The 21660-nt window shown below is 42.6% G+C and overlaps 1 long non-coding RNA gene across 2 annotated transcripts; it reads right to left on the reverse strand.

Moving 5' to 3' along the window:
- Nucleotides 1-741: 741 nt before the first annotated feature.
- Nucleotides 742-2085, reverse strand: LOC148802284 (uncharacterized). 2 transcript variants are annotated; one of them, XR_016082988.1, is made up of 4 exons: nucleotides 1501-2085; nucleotides 1330-1381; nucleotides 1126-1195; nucleotides 742-1010 (listed from the first exon to the last, which is right to left on the reverse strand). It is a non-coding gene; the product is annotated as an uncharacterized LOC148802284 (long non-coding RNA). The 2 variants fall into 2 exon arrangements; XR_016082987.1 differs by having other exon boundaries at nucleotides 1126-1381.
- Nucleotides 2086-21660: the final 19575 nt, after the last annotated feature.

Raw genomic sequence — 21660 nt, forward strand, 5'->3', positions numbered from 1 at the left:
GATGTCAATGTCCTCTACTCATTCTATTTTATCTCCAAAGCAAGCCCCCTGCACAATTGGAACAAGAAAAACCAAAAGTTAGCAACTTCATGATGACCCATGTCAAGGTTATTTCATGGTTAAGTCAAAGTATCAAATTTTACTAATTTCTTCATCAAAGTATCAAACTGAAAGTCAGATCTCTCTGTCTCTCTCTCCACAAGAAAAATCATTTTTAGCAGTAGTCAAAATTGCTAAAAGCCCTAAAAACTGCCACTAAAACTTTTATCGGTAGTCGACAAACTACCGATAAACCAGGTGTTGCTAATGGTTCTAGCGGCTGCCGTATAAAACTGTCGCTACAAAAGAATTTTAGCAGTTGTTGCGATTGCCACTAAAGGGTAAGAGTCGTAAGACAAACTGCCACTATAAGTTTACAGTGGCAGCCAAGAGTTTTTCTAGTGATAGCACCGAGTGCCGCTAAATCTCTATTTTTTCTTTTTCACACCTATCAAAACCACCTTGAATTTGTTACAAATAACCTGTAATTTAATTGTAATTGGCTATAAATCTAAATTACTAAATAAACTTGTAATTTTATTCATCCAAATTAAATTTAAATACAAAATAACTTGTTTCTTTTCTTGACAACCTTTGGAATTTTAGTCTTACAAGAAAAAAAAGAGAAAATTTCTTCTGATTAGTCCACATGCACAATACACTGTAGTCTTCGAACTCTCTTCCTCTTCATATCTTCTCATGTACATAGTAGTAAGTAGACAATGACTCGTATATCCACTATCTTCTTGATTGTCTTGATGAATGACTTAGTAAAGTTGTTCTCGCGGACTTATTGTATTCTTCAAGTTGCTCTCTCATGTCTTCTATTTCTTTATGTATTTTCTATTGATAGAAATAGTAACCAGTTTCATATCTCCTCCAACTACATCAACACTATCTACCCATAGCAAAGTAGAATTACACCATTACTTGGTTTCTTCCAATAGTTTAAACTTCAACTAGAATGTGTTCTGCACAATAGAATGACATTGAATCAATATGAAAATCATGAAGAAAGTTTGCATAATATGGAACATAAAATAGATCAACCATACTAAATTGCATTTGATTATAAGTTGGTCATACCCAACAAAGTTCCATCTGGACTCCATGTTACACGATCAATAGATATTGATGAATCTTCTACAATGGAAGCCTACAAAAGATTATAAGTTACATGATTACTTTCCTTATCAACCCATCTTAAACACCACTAGTTTCCTCAATTTGTATGACATTAGTAAAAGCGAAAACCAAATGTGGCATATCTTGAATGGCTTTGAGACCAACCTCTCTCATAAAGCAATTTACCATAGTGTAATTTCACCATTATCAAAACCAACTACATAAAAGATAGTCCAAGTTAAGAAAGAGAACAGGATTGTGTGGTGATTATATCATAAAGTAAAAATTCCTCCATTGATTTAGAACGGACACAGAAACAACAGGTTAGTAAAATACCAAGAAGTAATGTATGATGAGAAGGATGGAATTCCATGCTTGTGACATTTGATCCTTAGTGAATGGTACAAGCTACCGCTTGTAGAAGGTCATCCAGTGACCATGAAGCTTGTTGAATTGGAGCTGGTTATGTGACTTGAATACATAAAGAAAAGAGAAGTAATTAACAACCACCTAGTCTATCAATCCATGAGAACGACCAAGACAAGGTAGCTTTCATTTGCACAACATAAAATTGCAGCATATGTGCATAGTATCTAAGAATTGAACATGTAAAATTTGGTTTTGTTAAATTAGCTCATCAACAAGTTGTGCCCACAGATGTTTCATTAATTGTTCATGACCCTACTTTGATAATCAACCATACTTAAAGCATTAGGTGTTCTTGGATGTTTGAAGATTGAAACTATTAAGAGGCAAAAAATAAAATAAAAAAGCTATGAAATTAGTTAAAGATCACAAAAAGAAACATTAAAATTAAAACATATTAATGTGAAAAAACATGAGCCTGTACACATATAAAAATACAATAATGCCAAAAGGATTATCTTGTGAATAATATTGGTCATAATAGGAAATGACTAATTATACTGTTAAACAATTTTGTATGCCCTTAGCTTCAATCAGAATGATGTACTTTATGAGTTTATTGTAAATGAATAAAGATACATATTTGATTCATGTTCCCTTGGTATGTTTCTGTGTAATACCCTTAAACTGGACACTTAATGAGACTCGTGTTAGTTTAGAATGTTCACAGCCAATGGGTCGGTCTGGGGAGACCTATTCTGACAAGGCTGACACTGTGGTGCCACCAAGTCGGTTGGGGTAGCCTGTCTCAGCTGCCAGGGTGAGACCCTAGGCACATACAGTGTAGGATTAATTGAATCTTTGAACTGGACCAGATTTCCAGTATTGCCCTGGACCTTGGAGATTGATGGGCAAAACTGGAAAGTTACACCCGACCCCTAGACTCGATTATGATACTGCACTAGGTGTCGGATTGGGCTATCTTTGATGTACCAATCAATGAGATCCTTAGCGGGGGTCAAAACCTGGGTATGTTGGGACAGTCCGAGAATTCATCTGAGTGGGTGATCATAGTGACAGGATTAGCCCCTTTGTCAGACAAAGGTAATGATCGGGGATGCACTCTCACTGATGGAAACCAAGACTGCCGGCAGCCGATTTCAACCGTTGAGATTTGTTTTGCAAAATATATTTTATATAAGATATAAAAGTATATATATATGGTTTCTAAAATGTTTGCAAGAAGGTTTTAATTCCCGGGATCCATATGAGTGGAGAGTGCAACACTGTTCCTTGCAGCCGAGGGAGAGGTCCTCTCTTGTCGGGTAGTGTATGATCATTATGGGCTGAGAGGTTAAGTGTAAGACCATTGAGGATAATACCTGATGGGCTAATCTTGCATCTGCCCACAGTCCCTGGGTGTTACAAGGTGGCTTGGCCCAGGGACCTCTTAGGGTAAGTGTTGGGCCCGTAGAGCCCATTTGATGGGTTTCAGGGGGTGCACTGTCTTTAATAGTGTATTCGGCCAGGCCTTGTAACAAAGGCTGGGCCGAACCCATGTGGCTGATGTGTAGATCAATGCTTGGGTCCCACGCCATACAAGGAAGCCCAACTGGGCAGCAGTTAAGAGGGTTAAGTGAGCACATAAGCTTAATGGGCCTAAAGCCCATTTCGAACTGGGCTGTTTATTTAGTTAATAAAAGGGCGAAATCTGAAGTGGATCAGCTAATAGGATTGGGCTTAGACCCTATCCACTTAGAGAGTCCAAGATCTAAATAAGATTTAGATCTGGAAACCTCCTAATCAGATTAGGAGATGGCTGATCTGATCTCCAGATAAGATAAGGATTATCCCTTATCACTTAAAGGGACTTCTAACCCAAATGTGATTTGGATTAGCAACTCCTAATCGGATTAGGAGCTAATCCCTTTAAGATTATAAAAGAAGAAGGGGGCGGCAGCCTAAAAAACACACAGATCATCAGGTTTTCTTTAGTACTGAAATCAAGAAGAGAGAATTTTGCTCCTTGCAAATACTCTCTTGCCGCCTCCCTATTCTTGCCGCCTTGTTTGCTAGTTCGATCTCCACTAGTGGGAGAAGTCAAGATTGGATCTTGACATCAGTCCTTTGAGAAATGATTGAAAGGAAGCTGTGCTCACGTACCATCTTGCTGATTCTTGCGAAGGACAGAGTTCTTGGAGAAGAACACTGCTGATTCTGCTCCACTTGCACTGCGCCATCTTCAATGGGAGCAGTCTTTAGATCCTTCCTTGGGCGTGAACACCTTCGTTAGGAGATATTACTTCTCCGTATCAGGTATAATCCATCCCACTCCTTTTTGGTTCAGATCTGATTCAGTTTATGGTTCAGAATTGATCATTGAAAATATGATTTTCTAAATGGGGAATACGATTCCCAGTTGATGGGAGAGAAAAATTTTTGAAATTCGCCCCTTATTCCGCAATCTTTTGGGCGTCCATAGGATGGATCTCTCATCCCTTCATATACAACATGGAAATCTTAAAAATTTGATCATAATCATCAGTGCCACTTTTTTATTCTAATGTATATGATAGTTGTCGATTTTGCATAAGACTGGAGGATTGGCCAAATAAGGTTAATTACATTTGGAACAAAGTCACGGTGCTTTAGGAGTACATTAAAAAACACTCTGCCTTTAAACCAGTGATTTAAAAGGTGGTTGGGTTGGGGGCTAATAAGAACCCTCTTTTTGCTAATGGTGTTCACTCATTCTTTTTAATTTTACCTTAACTCTTAAAAAAGGGAATGAAAGATGCTTAACATCATAATCATATTTTTTTCCTAACCCTAACCCGACCTTCAACTGACCCTTTATTTTCAGGTTGACTTTGGGCTAACTTGCTCCAAGTTGCACTCCTACCATAATCCATTCATTTACCAATTGAACATATTGGGTTTGATCAAATGAGATCCCAATATAACTAGACCAATGTGACAAACCTATTCGTATACATTAATATGGGTAACAGGCTTGGTGTTCTTTTAGTAGATAAAATCTCATTTAAAATTGAGTAATGTCCCCATACTGGTTGGTTAACTAACCTTTGAATAACGTGTCTCGAGCATTATGGATCTATTACATCATGTAGGGTCTTCTGTTTAAAACCAAAACCAATAATATTGCATCAAATCTATAGTTTTCAGGGTAAAATATTTAATTATGATTTTGAACAACCTATACAGCTAGAATTCTGCTTTAGAAGTGTATAACTAACCTGTTCAACAAATTTCAAATTTACTAGATGTCTCAAAATAGCCCATTTGACTATATTTGCTTTAATTAAAAGACCATAAAAAGATTTTGAAACCTGATCCCTAATCCTATTTATTGAAGAATGAGGGAGGCTTATCTTTGTCACACAAATCCAGTGCTGTCAGAATAAGTTGAGCTAGTAAACAGGTGACCAAGTTGGCCTTTCGGGTCTGACAACATTTCACATATATGTTTGTCTCTATCTAGTTGATTCAGATTCTTATCAGGTTGGATTAAGGTAAACCTGGTAACAAATCCAATTATTATCTAGTCAACTAAAATTGGGTTAATTTGTCCTATTGGAAGGCTTAACAGAATCTTAGGAAAAACACATGACAATATCAGGTCCAAGGAGAGATTATTCATATTCATTCACATAAGAGAATATAATCATGGTCCAAACAAAATCAAGGCCCTTTTAAAGGGGCTTAGATAAAAAATCTCTCTTGTAGTGGTCTCACCACTATCCTTCTAAGTTGTCATCCTTTATACTAGTGGACAACTTTGGTCTTTGTATAGTTTGGGCTTGTTTGGCTTTCTTAAGTCCTCTTTATTCTTTGCACTAAAAAAACGGTTTACTTCAAAAACCAACCAGGACATGTACCTCTATTATGGTGCAAAGCCACTAAGAAATTTTGAGATTCTTGTTTCAATAATCAATAATGCCACAAGGATCCCATGTTTTATCTTTAATAATTTACCATCTTTAAAACAAGCAACCAGATTTCCTCCCATGCATAGCAAAGTTTTTCTTTTGATAAAGAAACATGTTGTAACAGTACACATAGTTAATCTTGCCCATCGGGCATTCAAGCTTAAAACAAATTCCTATTAAAATATTATTTATTTATATTATGATATTACATATAATATGAAATTGGATAGAATATTAAAAGAGACAGTTAAAAGAAAATATTTGTAAGATGTTAGGATAGTACAAACCTAATGTAATGAAAGAGGGCTAATTCATTAACTAAAGTAAAGAAATGTATCCAATACCCTAAAACTATATTTGGTTTGATAGAAAATATGGGAAAAAAATAGAAAATTGAGGGAAAGTTGTTATGAAATTCCATATAATTAAGGGAAAAAAGAAAATCAAGCCACGCGCACCTCAATAGCATCCTTGATTGGTTGGTCAATTCCTACATAGAGAAATACAGTGCCATTTTGTGTTGAACTAATTTTGCTTAAAGGTGGCAAGACGATATAGCAAGAAAGAGAGTACAATGATAAGGAACTTGATACATTGAAAATACATGTAAATTATATTTAGAGAAAAAAATAAGATACAGATTGTAAAATGCATACACAATTTTTACAAAATCATATTTAGAGAAAAGATACACAAGCAACCATGTAAATTGCATTTGCAGAATGCATAAATATAATTATGAAAATAAGGATGATACAATTCACTATGAGCAAGAGGATAAGGCTTCTCTTGCATCTTCTTGACTCTAATTTATATACTTTATCTTTTTACCAAACATAAGAAGACATTCATGATGATGACTTGAAATTCCCATTACTTAAAAAATGTCTTGATGAAAAGTCACTTGAAAATCTCTCCATGCCTCAAATGATGTTAAGTCAAATCTTGATCCATATTTTCAGATAGTAATAAGAATGTTAACAAAAATTCAAGATAGAGCAGTTTTAATTATGGATTTTGTGGTAACATGTTTGTTTTATTTTGGATATGTTGAATATTTTGTTCTATTAGAATTCTTGATTTTTCTGTATGGGTATTTACTAGTGGCATCTAGACTTCCAACCCTTACTGAAAATGTGCATACTATTGTTGTGACCAAAATGGGAAGCCGAAGAGCAGTTGAATTAGGTGCATATATTTTGATATTCTTGTCTCTTGTGGGTAATCACATCTCTGTTTTGGATTTAACCTTCTATGGTGTAGGGCAATATAATAAACTAATAAGACAAATATTTCCAGGCCCCTTAGGAGTGCACTTTTCATCCAAAATCAATAAGTTCAGATCATCTGTCAAATGTGCAAAATTTTCTTGATACCGTAACAAATATTTGCTTTATCACTATTCATATATACAATTTGTTTTGATACATCATCACAATAAATAGATAAGCCAAAACTGATAGTTAATAATAAAAAAATTGGATTGAAAATATTGAATGATAAGCCTATCATGAACAGAATTCTTAAGATCTTTCAATACAAGCCCAAGTGTTGAAAATTTTAAAGATCATCACGTTGAGCCTAATGGACTAAAATTTGTTAGATAAGAGAGGGTCGGTAAAGCAGAAATGGAAGCAATCGACAAATCCATGGAAGAAGAAACATAGATTCTTCATATTCTTGAACCAATGTCAATTTTGTAAGTTCTATGTGTTTTGGATTTTAGTAATTTAATGCTCATTTAAATTTATTTTCTTATTCATTAGTCTTAGGAATAAGATTAGTTATCTTAAAGGAATAAGATTAGGGAAAGTGGTGACTTGAGAATTAAGATAAGGGGAAACCCAGCAAATGCTTTAGGTGGACATGCTGAAAAGTAGGACTCAAAACCGAAAAAGAATGATTGAAAGGATTTATTACTAAAACTTAAAAGCTTAGGTTAGATGAAAAATGAACATAGAAAACATGAGGGAAAAGAATACAATAAGTAATAGGAGAAAAAAGCATAAGTAAGCTAAACACAGGTTCAAACTGGATACCAAGAAAACTTCACTTACCTATTTAGAAGAAACCAGGTGTCAATAGAGGGGAAGGGACACTAGAAGTAGGTAAATAGACCTGGGTTGGATCGAAACTAAGACAGAAACGAGAATCAAGCCATGAGCTACTTTCTGCTTCCACAAGCGTCAATCAGAATAGGATGTGGAGTGTGCAATGACCCATGGAACCAGTAGTCAGCAGTCACATTTCAATAGTGGTTGTGAGTGCAAATCATAGTTATATCAAACACCTTGATATAACTAAGAAAGTAGACAGATCAAGAATTGGACGTCCAAAGCAAAAAAAAAAAAAAAAAGATTTAGAATGTCCTGGAGATGCCAAATCAACACTAATTATTGTATTTTGAGATCCCAACACCCTAGTAATGTTGCGCAAACGTACTAAATTGAAATTTTGAAATCAATGGATTAAATGTACCAATGGATTTCAAGTACCATTGTTTTAACAATTTTTTTTGAGCTTAGGTCATTTACTACCATTAGTATCATTTTCCCTATTTTCTTATTTGTCTAACGATCAACTGCCACAATCGCTATAACCGCCGCCGAACTTGCCGGTCTGCCACCCACGACCTGCCCGAGCTCAGAGGCAAAGAAGAAGTAAGTTCGGGCGAAGTTAAGGCTCCCATCCTTTCAATTCAGTCCCCCCTATCTCCTGAGCTCCTGGCAGTCCCAATGCCTAAAGATTTCAAGCTTCCCCTTCTTGACAAGTACGACGGGTCATTCGACCTAAATGATCACGTAGATGCCTTTCAATCGCAGATGCACCTGGCAAGAGCCAGCGAGTCATGCATGTGCGTGGCCTTCTCCACCACTTTTAGAGGAGCAACCCGTACATGGTACCGGAACTTGGCACCTGGATCGATAAGAAGTTGGGTGCACTTTGCGCAAGCCTTCACGTCCCACTTCGTCACCAGTAAACGGTGTCCGCGTACTAAAGAAAGTCTCCTTAGCCTAGTGCAGAGAGAGGGAAAGTCCATCCTAAGTTATATCAAGCGGTTCAACGACGCATGCATACAAATACCGCGCCTAGACCCCGCCATGCGCCTCGCAACAGCCAAGAAAGGCGTGACGCATAAAGAGTTCAAATGGCACATGGTTGTCAACCAACCGGCGACCATAACTGAATTTCTTAAGCTCGCGGACAGGTTTATAGCTACGACGGAAGAGATCAACCAAAAGGGCGAGGGCGCACCCGAGAAGAGGAAAAGGGAAGGAGAGCCTCCCAGCCAAGGGGACAGCCGAAAGAAAAAAGAGGCAGCTCGGGGAGCGAAGCCGGGCCAGTCGTTCCGAGCTCCAGTAGAGGACCGAACTGACTACACCCCACTGAATGCGAAGCGGGCCGAAATCCTGATGGCGATTAAGAATGCCCCGTATGTGAAGTTGCCACCCCGCTTGAGGGGGAATCCCAATGAAAGAAATAAGAATCTATACTGCAGTTTTCACAGAGATCACGGTCATAGTACCGAAAATTGTAAAAACCTCCGCGATGAAATTGAGGAGCTCGTCTGTCACAGATATTTAAGAAATTTTGTACATAATAATAATAATAGTAAAACAGGTCGGCAAGGGGAGCACGGTAAGGATGCTCCCGAGTCCAGTAACAGGCCGACCGAACAGTCACAGAAGCAGCCTCCGGAAGAGAGGCCGGTTCGGGGCACCATCCACGTGATAGTGGGAGGTTCAATCGTCGCGGGTTGTACTTCAGCAGTAGCTCGGACGTTAGTTCGTGAAGCCGCCCGGGAAGAACAGAATCCTCCAAAGCGGCCGAAGACAGAAGAGCCAATTTTCTTCACAGAAGATGATGCGCGAGAGGTCCATTACCCCCACGATGACGCACTTGTGATAAAGTTGAGGATCAACGACTTCGAGGTCAGACGCGTACTTGTTAACTTGGGCAGCTCGACAGATATCCTCTTCAAAGCTGCGTTCGACCAGCTTTAGTTGCAAAAAAGTGACTTAAAGCCTGCGGATACTCCTTTGGTGGGCTTCAGTGGAGAAGAAGTCCGGCCCCTTGGGAAAATAACAGTATCTGTGGAAATCAACACATGGCCCTGCGTAGTCAGACTCAACCACAACTTTTTGGTGGTCGCGACCCCCTCCCCGTACATTGCCATAATAGGTCGGCCGATCACCCATGTCCTACGGGTGGTGGTCTCCACCTATCATTTGGCCATGAAGTTCCCTACAAACTTCGGTGTGGGGGTAGCGCGGGGCGACCAGCTCGAGTCCCGCAAGTGCTATGTCGCCGCCCTGAAGGGAAAGACCAAGGTGGCCGACGACCTCGAACTGGAGCGGCCTGCAAAACAAAGCGAAGAGCGAGCCGCACCCACGGAAGAAATAGTCGCAGTCCCGACCTCAGTAGCAGACCCAGCTCATACGCTTCAAATCGGTGCTTCCGTCCAGGAACCTCTGCGATCCGAACTGGTAAATTTCTTACTTACAAAATTTAGATATTTTTGCATGGTCCGTGGCAGAGATGCCCGGTATAGACCCCGACCTTATAACTCACAAGTTGAATACCGATCCAGTAGTTAGGCCCGTTAGACAGAAGAAACGCAACCTAGCCCCGGAGCGGTGGAAAGCGGTCAATGAGGAGGTCAAGAAGTTCCTCGCAGCTGACTTCATAAGAGAAGTCCACTACCCTAGCTGGGTAGCCAACCCCATCCTGGTAAAGAAGGCAACGACAAGTGGCGCATGTGCATCGACTACATCGACCTAAACCGGGCTTGCCCAAAAGACTGCTTCCTGCTCCCTAGAATTGACCGCTTGATGGACGCGACCTCGGGGCACGAGTTACTAAGTTTCTTGGATGCCTATTCGGGCTATAACCAAATCAAAGTGGACCCAACGGACGAAGAAAAGACTACCTTCATCACGGAGTTCGGTCTATACTGTTACAAGGTTATGCCCTTCGAGTTGAAAAACGTAGGGGCAACCTTTCAAAAACTTGTAAATAAGTTGTTTGCGTCATTAATTGGCAAAAAAGTAGAATGCTATGTAGACGACATGGACGTCAAAACTCAGTTTTCGCATGAACTAATACAAGACTTTCATTCTGTTTTTGAAATCTTACGTAAGTTTAGTATGAGATTGAACCCAAACAAGTGTATTCGGTGTGAACTCGGGCAAGTTCCTAGGATACATCGTTAACCGGCGTGGCATTGAAGCCAACCCGGATAAGGTTAAGGCTATCTTAGATATGAGACCACCCCGAAAGATGAAGGAGGTTCAGAGGTTGAATGGCCGCATAGCCACCCTGAGTCGCTTCATGTCCAAATCGGTAGACCGGTGTCTGTCGTTCTTTAAGGCAATCAAGAGCAAAGGGTTCGAATGGACCAGGACTGTCAGCTCGCGTTCGACGAGCTCAAGAAATACCTCGCTAGTGTGTCAATCTTAACCCGACCCGAGGAGGGTGATGTTTTAGAACTGTACCTCTCGGCAAGCGACGAAGTGGTCAGTTCGGTACTAATAAAAGAGGTGGATCGGGTTCAACGACCCATCTATTATGTTAGTAAAGTATTGCAGGGAGTAGAGACGAGATACCTAGGGATAGAAAAGCTAGCATACGCACTGGTAATTGCAGCTCGGAAGCTCTGCCCGTACTTCCAGGCTCACACTGTTATCATTCTCACTGACAAACCTCTGAGGCAAGTCTTACTTAAGACAGAGGTCTCTGGTCGGTTGACAAAGTGGGCCATTGAGCTCAGCGAGTACGACCTCCAGTACAAGCCGCGAACTGCCATCAAGGCCCAAGCCTTAGCAGATTTCATCGCCAACTGCACATTTAGCTCCGAAGCCCCAGGCCGATTGAGCACGAGGCTCCCAGCTCGGGTGAGCCCGAAGCTCCCAGGCCAGTCGAGCTCGAGCTCCGTGAGGTAGCAGCCAGTGTGGCATCTCTCCTAGTTTGGCTAAGCGTGAGCTGGGACGAGGAGCCCTGGATCCTTCACGTAGATGGCTCCTCGAACCAATAGGGCAACGGAGCCGGAATAGTTCTTCACGGCCCAAGTGGCACGAAGCTGGAGTACGCGCTACACTTTGAGTTCGTGGCATCTAACAATGAAGCGGAGTACGAGGCGTTGATAGCTGGACTTGCTCTAGCCAGAGAAGTAAAAGCCAAGCGCATCGTTATCTGCAGCGACTCCCAGCTCGTTGTCAACTAGGTCACCGGCGAGTACGAAGCTCGCGAGCCAACCATGATCGCCTACTTAGCCAAAGTCAGAGAGGCCCTGCTCAACTTCCAGTCACACTTTATTAGGCAAATCCCAAGGTCGGAGAATGCTGAGGCCGACGCCCTGTCTAGATTAGCCAGCGTCAGCGACATCACCGTGAGAACTGTGTACATAGAGGACTTGCCTCGGCCTAGCATTCTCGGAGGGGGGGGGCAGAGGAAGTCGCTCCCGTCGTTCAAACAGAGCCGAGCTGGATTGACCCGCTCGTGAGCTTCCTGCTACACAGGACCCTCCCTACAGACCGCAATGCAGCCCGAAGGGTGCAGCGCTAGGCAGCCAAATACGTCATGATAGACGAACGGTTGTACCGGAGATCCTACATGCTCCCCTACCTGCGTTGCTTGCGACCTACCGAAGCCGAGCTCGTACTCCGTGACACTCATGAGGGGTTGTGCGGCGGGCACTTGGGGGCAGGGCCCTCGCCCAGAAAGCACTTCGATAGGGGTATTATTGGCCAACAATGAAGGCAGATGCTATTGAGCTTGTTAAAAAATGTGACAAATGCCAGAGACATGCCAATATTCACCACCAACCCGCCGCCGACCTCAAGTATCTCACCAGCCCGTGCCCCTTTGCACAGTGGGGCATCGATCTACTCAGGCCATTCCTGCTAGCAACGGGCGGGAGGAAGTTCTTAGTAGTAGCAGTGAACTACTTCACCAAGTGGGTGGAAGCCGAACCCCTTGTAACGATCATAGCCCGGAATGTCCAAAACTTCTTTTGGAAGAACATCGTGTGTTGCTTCGGATTACCTCGGGTATTGATTTCTGACAACGGCAAGCAGTTCGAGGACATCAAATTCCAAGACTAGTGCCAAGACATGGGAATCCGACAGAATTTTACTTCAGTCGCACACCCTCAAGCAAATGGTCAGGCAGAAGTCACGAACATAACCATCCTCCGCAGACTAAAGGCACGACTGGACCGAGCTAAAGGATTGTGGGCAGATGAGCTACCTAGCGTCCTATGGGCCTATTGGACCACGGAGAAGACCGCCACGGGAGAAACACCCTTCAACGTTACCTACGGCACCGAAGCAGTTATCCTCGCAGAGATCGAAGTCCCTACGTTGCGACTAGAAGCATACAGTGATCAGACGAATGAAAATGAGCTCCGTACCAACCTCGATCTACTCGACGAAGTAAGGGACATCGCGTACATCAGGACTGCAGCCTACCAGCAAAGAGTAGCTCGGTACTATAACGCCAGGGTCAAGAAGTGGAACCTCCGCGTTGGCGACCTAGTTCTTCATAAGGTTATGGTACCTGAGCCCGGCGCTGGCAAGCTTGCGTCTAACTGGGAAGGACCTTATTGAGTGAAACGAGTACTCGAGGAAGGAACGTACAAGCTCGAAACCCTTGAAGGGAAACAAGTACCTCGGGCATGGAATATTGTCAACTTAAGACAATACAATCTATAAGAACCGAGTAGGCCACGAGCCACTCCCCGAGCCTAAGGGCCAAGATGCCGAGTTAACATGACCTCGGCGCAATAGGACCCAGTCGCCTTTATGGCATGGGCGAACTCCAGGAGTGGACTATGAGTCACTCCCAGAGCCTAAGGGCCAAAATGCTGAGCTAACACGACCTCGGCGCAATAAGACCTAGTCGTCTCAATGACATGGGTGAACCTTAAGTGACCGAGCTGACCAACACCTCGGCACCAGGAAAGACAGCCATTTCGATGATGATGATGATAAAGGTAAAGTACGAGAAGCGTAAGCAGGCCGGGCTTAAACCGCGCCAAGCATAGCTCGTTCTAGTACGATGGTCGAACTAAAGCGATTATCGAGGAGTCCTACTTCGGGTATGTAGCTCTAATAGCTCGGGTATTGAGATCGCCTTAGCAAAGATAAAGAATGCACACCATACGTAGGAGAAAAAGAAGAACTTTCATTACCACTTCAAAAAAAAAAAGAAAAGAGAGAGAGAAATGATGACAATGCAATAACCGAGCTAAACAGCTTGGTAAAGTTTTGACCATCATAGGGCACAACCGCCCAACCAAAGACCTTTGAAAGACCGGGTTTATGGCACCCGGAAGCCACTAGAAGTCCAGAGAAACACCGCCTCAGGGATCCGCCTCCTCGTCCTCATCCTCTGGGGAGTCAAACTCCTCTTCCTCCTCGTCCTTCATAGTGATGCCGTCGAGGTTGAGCACGGAGAACTTTTTCCGAACCAGCCACCGGCAGAGCTTAAACCCAGAGCGGTACGAACTCGAACCATATTCCACCTGGAGGTCGTGGTATTCCTAGGAGTCTCTAAAATCCCAGACTGCTTTCTCTCGTTTAGCCTCCACCATCTGATCAAAGTTTCGTGTCCGATCTAGAAGAGTGGACTCCAAGTCCCGCACCTGTTGCCTGAGGAGCTCCCTCTCCGCCGCCACCCTCGATGACTCCTCCCTGTAACGCGCGCTCTCTTCAGAAAGCCGGGCAATTTGAGCCTCCTGGTCGTGGACGAGCAGCTCTTGAGACTCGCTCCCCTTGCGAGTGTGATGGAGCTCGCCCTGGATCCGGTCAAGCTCGCCTTGGAGCTTCTTATTAGTAGCCCGCTGGTTGAGGGCGTCGCCGTGGTGGATGCGCGTCTGGAGAGCCATGGCATGGATGGCGAAATTCACCTGCCAATAGGAGAGGAGATCAGAAGACAGTGAAAGGAAGCAAAATAAGAGAAGAAAGAGGAAAGGAATCACTTACCACCATGCAGTGGACGGAGGTGAATGCGGCGAGGTCCCCGGGCTCCTTATTCCCCCAGTGAGCGACCTCGTCGTTATTAATCACCTTCCGGCTCCTCCGGCGAGCCACGAGGTAGTCGTTCACCCCTTCCCAATTCCTCACTGGGAACGGAGGGTAAGGGCGTGGCTGGAGGGGGTTACAAGGAGCTGCCCCTTGCTGAGGAAGCTCGTCTCCCTCGAAACCAACCCCGCTAGTTCCCTCGGATGGAGGTGCCGGAATCTCAGGCGGAGGGGAGGATATAACCGGCTCGGTAGACCCGAACTCAGTACCTCCCGAGGGGGGTGTCCGGTCGGGGCGCGTCCTCTTCGCTTGGCACCTCTGGTTGCTCGAGAGAAGGCGGTGCAAATCAATACTAGACATGATGGCTGCCAAGAAGACATCAGTGTTAGTTCAGTAAGAATGAAATATATATACATGTGAACACAATGTCGTGACAAAAACCATGCGACCTAAAAGGACAACCTACCTGGGCTCAGGCCGGCCTGCATGAGCTTCTCCTCGGTTAAGTAGTCCGAATAGAGGAAGCCTACCGATGCCCAAGACAGCATCGTTTTCCGAGTTTTGGGATCCAGCTCGGCCCTGGGGTCCTAGATGGTGCCCCTCCAAGAAGTTGGGAAGGGCCACCCCTCGGGGTTACATACCACAAAGTAATCCCGCTTCCAGGCGGGAATCTTATTCGGTAGCTCGTACAAGAGCTTATAGCCACGACGGGGAGAGAGGTAGTGAAAGTGCCTCTCCGGTGGAACCCCAAGAGTAGCATTTTTTATATAAAGAATAGAGGCAAAAATGTCAAGGTTCAAGGGAAGACAATACTCATGACACAAAGATATAGTTCCAACCATGTTCCGAATGGCGTTGGGATGAAGCTGATCGATGGTGACGTTAAAATGATTTAGCATCTCCACTATCAAGGGGTGCAGGGGGAGACGCAGGCCAACCTCGAGCTGTTCCTGGAAGATAACTATGTCATTGGGACCATGATCCCAAGGGAAGTCGCCGGTAGGGAGGCTGTAGGCTAGGTCCCCAGGGAGGCGAAAGTAGCAGATTAGAGACCTGAGTCTCTCCACTGTCATGGAGGAAGGGCCAAAAGTGTCAGGCTCCCTCCCTCGAGAAGTTGATGCTACATCACTGGAGGCCTCCCGAGCCTCTGGGACTTGCTCCCGGGCTCCCCCCGAGCTCGAGGGAGCATCGTCGTCCTAGTTATCGCCCCGGTGGTAGGTGTGGTATGGGTACCCAGACATGGTTAACAACGCTTGGGGCTCACCAGAAGAGATAAAACGAAGTGAACTGAGGAGCGCGGGTAGACTAGATGGATGCGTGACCTCAGAATCCGAAGACAACAAGATGGCGTGGGAGAAAATAAGGCCCAGAGGACCCTCCTATTTATAGTCTCCATCCCTTCAAATCAACGGCCCAGATCAAAGCATATCCAATGGCTCGCAGGCGCACTGACCGCACGCCTTCTGAAAACTAAAGGTGATTGGCGGCACGTCTTTCATGATTAAGGTAATGACGGTCGCACGACGTTTGGAGTTAAGAGCCACTTCAGTACGTTTTCGGAATCCGAAAAGTCAGGGAAGTCAGAAAATCTCTTAATTCCCGCGAATGCATTTAATGTGAGTAGTCAATCAAGTTTGAATTTCGGTCAAATCAGTCCATCACGCTTCATGAACTCCTCGCGCTAAGGCAATGCTCTCAGCTCAAGGAGTGGGAGGCAATTGATGGAGGATGATTTAACCCAACCTATGAAATGGTGACACGTGGACACTGACTCAACACGGGCAACAACTCAGCATTATAGCCCAGTGCGACCAAGTGACGGGCCCATAAAGCAGCTCGCTATATTGTAGCTCACCAGGGGAGGGGCTCGCCATAACGCGAGCTCCAGGTTCCCTGAGCTACCTTTGAAGAGATACTCCGAAGCAACTTTAGCTCACAAGCTAGGGGAATTAGCTCGCCTGAGCTCCCAAGCAGACAAGTCATCCCAAGGACCAATTCCATTAAGGATAATCATGGAGTGTTCCGAGCTCACTACAAAGTAGCTCGGAAATGAGCCGCATGAGCGCTCCTCAGGAAGCTTCTATCTGACAGGCCGTACCAATCAGACTGCGTCACATCCCTCACCAACGGCGCAGTCCCTGTCCTTTCGACAATCTGCATCCACATCTCTCAGCAGACGGAGGCATGCCTGACCACTTTGGAGACGTGTCGCTCACCCAGGCGAGAAGTACATCACAACGGCCCCTTGCGCAGCCCTGGCAGGTAACGGCTGTGGCAGGAGCCCAGTGGTGGTTATGCCCGACCTGACATGAACACTCCAATAAAAATCCCTTAGGGCAGAAGAGAAACTTCTTCTTGAGACTTCTAATCTCTCGAGTATAGTGAGAACGCACTATCTGTACTCTTAGCCTTCGTCTTCTCTTTGCTTCTCCTGCAGAGTACTAACTTAAGCATCGGAGTATTCTCGCCAGGCAAACCCCCTGGGGATTCTTCTTCTTTTTTATCTCAGGTACCTTCCAGGAGCTACGTGAGTGCCAGCTAGGAGTGACCGGATCGCGATACATCAATATCAAACTGAAAATCAAATCTCTCTCTCCCTCTCTCTCTCTCTCTCTCTCTAAACATACGGGTGTTAATTGTTTAACAGGTTCAAACAAAGCTGGTATGACCAATGTCAAGGTTATTTCATGGTTAAGTTAAAGTGCCAAACTTCACTAATTTATTAGTCAAAGTATCAAACTAAAAGTTAGATCCCTCTCTCTCTCTATCTCTCTCTCTCTTTCTTTCTCTCACTAAAAGCCTTGGGGTGGGTTGAGTTGCTAAGAGATTCTAATGTTTACTTCAAGATTACTAAGAGTTTCTAATTTTTACTATATGGTTGAGTGTTTTCAATGGAGTGTATTCAATGGGTGGGTGGGTGTTTTCACTTCAAACAAATTGTATCTAGGTCTAAACAAAATACCTATGGTGGTGAGGTGACCATTCCCCTCCCCCTAGCATCTATCTTTATCTATACTTGATTTGCCTACATGAACATATCGAAAAATGGGTTGTTACAAGGTATCAAGCAAACAAATAAAATGTGTTATATGGTATTATACACAATACTTGATGTGGGGTATTGGGTGGCCCAGATGATGCCATTGAAGTACTGTCCCCACTCATCCAAAAATCATTGGTGCTTGACTGACTTCTCTATTGTAGAGGTGAGGGTGCTAATAATGCCCCAACAATTGCCACATCCCTCCTCACACACATTCCCCTTCCATACTATTGACATCCACCACTGCCCATACCTCTTCCTCTTGAATGGGCTCTAACTTGCTATGGTCCACCTTGATATTTCCCACTTCTGGAGAAATTTTGACTAGCCTATGCAAAAGAGTGAATAACTAATTAGTTTGGGCAAGGAAATTATCAAACCATAACAATAAAATTTTTTATTCACCTGTGAGGGAGGATAATATTGTTGAGAGTACATGACCACCTTTGCCCATGATATTACCTAAAGAATATATTGAATGGGCTTGTTCTAAAGAAGCTTGTGAAGGAACTTCTTGTGCTTGGCCCAAACCCAAATCAATACCTCTACCATATGGCACATGGTGAGATGGCCTAGATGCCATTTGATAACTGATTGCTAGCAAGTTGTTGCTAGAGTGCCCTGGTCCACCTGCATATAAACAACATCAACTAGTAGTTGACTATCATTCAAGCATATTGGCCTAAAAGGATTAGACTGCCACATGTAAGGTTATTTGTAGTTCATACTTTGAACTAACTTTAATTGTATCAGTTTACCTTTGAAATGGATTACCTATTGTGTATTAACATTTTTTTTTATGAGTACCTCTACCCTGGCCCTTGCATGTACCAGATGTGACTTCATCGGGACCCTTCATCCTAGCCTTCTTTGGCCTATTAGGTTGCTTTCTAAAAGGTGGTGGTTTGATAGGAATACCTTCTATTCTTGGCCATTGGGATTCATCGGGCATTGGTAGCACATAATGACTATATACCTTTAGGCATCTCTCATTGGTGTACAATGGATCAACATAGTCATATATGTTGCCTTGTTGTGATTAAATGCACAAGATTGTATGACAATATGGTCTCTAAAATGCAGAGACAAGCCCATAATCACTCAACTTCAAAATTCTCATTATCAGCATAAACAGAGAAGCAATTCCTAACTTGTCCCTAGGCAATATTCAACTTCTTTTGGACATTAGGACATACTGGCCCCCTATCCCTTCTAAGCTTTTCTTGTCGTTTTTGAATCAATTTCATCATGTGCCTCCGAATGGTATCCACTAGAGTGATTATGGGCTTGTCTCTGCATTCTAGAATCTACTTGTTGAATGACTGAAAAATTATTTTAGATATCATCACTTCTAGCCCTAGGACCAAATGAAGATCTGGACCATATGTTAGAAGGCACAACCTTTAACCACTAATATGCATCATTGTTTAGGCTTTTCAACTATATGCCATTGCAGCTCTCCAAAAGTAGTCTCTTGGGTCCTTCCATTTGAAACAGTCATTGAAGTTGGCATACATATGCCTAATATAGAACCTGTGATCAGCCCCTAGCATTAATATCTAAAAACATTCCACCAGCCCCTACATGAAAATGAGAATTAAGTTAATAGTTTCATAGCATGTAATAAATACAAATCACTACAAATAGCCATATATAAGATTCCATTTACCTTTTACCTATCAGATATGTAAGTCCAACCACACTCCTCTAGACTTCCAATGGAATAATTTAATAACCTCAAGAACTAGATCCATGCATCATTCACCTTAGCCTCTACAACTGCAAAAGCAAATTGTTACCATGTAGATCAACAACATGTAAAATCTATCTTGAATGGGGTTCCTTCAAATGAAACCCATCCAACCTTATTATTGGGTGACATCCATCTTTGAAACCACTCCTCATAGTAGCTAAACGAACAAAAAGTCTCTAAAACTCTCCTGTACAACTTTGTCCTATACAATCCTTACAAAACTTGATCTTCATCACACTACTGGGATTCGTTTGTAAGATGGATTCACAACAGTCCATCAACCTACCATATTGTTCAACATGCACACCTTCAATATCATTAATTGCCTTCCTCTTGGCACGATAATCCCTTGACCTAGATGTTAGACAGTTTTGTATGCCCTTAGCTTCAATCAGTCTTGATGTACTTTTGATATTTAATGTAACTAAATAAAGTACATGTTTGATTCATGTTGTGTGGTATGCTTTTGTGTAAGACCCTAAAACTGGATACTTAATGAGACTTGTGTTAGTTTTAAATGTTTACAGCCGTTGGTTAAGTCTGGGGAGATTTATCCTGTCAAGGCTGACACTAGTGTGCTGCCAACTGTTGGGGTGGTGATGGCTATGAGTATAACCCTAGCAAGTGCACTAGTTATCAAGTAGTATAAAAATATCGTTCCCACGGGGATTTAACAAAATAAGTATTAGAACTATAGTCTTCCCTAATTATTTGGACAATCGAAATTCAGATTTAAGAGAAATGACTACTGAAAATAGAACAAGAAAATAAAAGCAATGGCAATCACTAACCGAATATGCAATAGGTGAAATTGCTAGGGCTTTTGGTCCACCTAACCATTCCAATGAATATTAATGGATGAGATTATCCAAGACAATTAGTCATTCCCATAAGCTGAAGTCTTTCCAATTTTATTTAATATTCTCTCTCGAGATATACTAAACTACCTTCATCAGGTAACCCCTCGATCTCTCGACTAGAGTTCTCAAGATGGAAGTGCATTAAGGCCAAGAAAAAACTATTATATTCAGATGAATCATGTGTATATACCCCTATATACCATTCAATTCACACCATGAATTATGTGGTTAGCTATATGAATTCCTCTCTCGATTCATTCATATACGTCTGATCAATTAAGAGATGGTCACTCCTAATAGCATTAAGCAAGATAATTCAAAACTGTATAGAAATCACAATCTTGGATAAATCATAAAGATAAAAATATATTCATTATCATGGTTAGGCTTTCCACAGCCCTAGCTAAAAACAAATCAGTTCATGATAAAGGAATTAAAGCAAACAAGAGGAAAGAAAGAACTCATGAATTCGCCCATGGTGTTGAGATCTCATCTTCTTCTTGCTGCCACCTTTTTCTTCAAGTTTCTTGATTTCTTGATCTCCTCCCCCAAGTTTTTTGATTTATTGATCTTTTCTTGATAGATAACGCAATTCAATTCGTCATCCCCCTCAGATTACGCCCAACCTTTGATATAGTATACAACTACTTGGAGACCTCTCAAGAATGGATAATCCAGGTTTTATTCAAACTCATCCTATCCTATCTTATCTTTATCTTTTATCTCGTGATCTCAATCTTTCTTAACTCTCTAGAATTACATTTAAAATTTGAATCTAAGAGGACTCTTTGGATTCTTGAATTCGAGTGGGCTGCTTTAATAACTCGGACCACCACAAGGCTTCTCTACGAAATGGGCTTAAGCTATGAACTGGGCCTTACTACGAAATTGTTCCGACTTCGGGCCCGGATTTGACTTCGATGTAGGCCGAATCTGTGAAAACCCAAAACATGAAAGTTGTAAATTTCTCTCTTATCTTTCCAATGAATCTTGAATCAGCCCAATCAGAGCCTGGATATGAAAGTTAGGCCTAGTTTACTGAACATTTCCGAAACTGTGAAAAATCATCCGATTAGCCTTGTTTTCCTTCTTGCGACTTTTTTCCTTGCCCTGCACCGAAATACAAGAAATATGAGTCCAATTAAGTACTAATTCAGTATAAAAGATTGAATATTTGGGGATAAAAATATGATAAATTTTATTCTCATCAGGTGGCTTGTCTCAGCCGCCAGGGTGAGACCCAAGGCACACGCAGTGTAGGATTACTTGAACCCTTGAACCGGACCATTCCGCAACCTTTTTGGCGTCCATACGATGGATCCTACCATTCTTTCAGTGGTATCAGAGCCACAAGTTCAAATTTTGAACCAAGAAATCAGATCTAAACCTGCGCAATTCGGTAGAAGCCGTTCTATTTGCGTAGTGTGCAGTTTTGTTTCAAGAAATTGTTTCTTGTAGGGGTGATTGATCTGAAATTAATTTTCGTTAAATCTGAAATTTA

This window comes from Nelumbo nucifera, chromosome 2 (genome assembly GCF_055504915.1).
Source record: "Nelumbo nucifera cultivar China Antique chromosome 2, China Antique-T2T, whole genome shotgun sequence".
Lineage (NCBI taxonomy): Eukaryota > Viridiplantae > Streptophyta > Magnoliopsida > Proteales > Nelumbonaceae > Nelumbo > Nelumbo nucifera.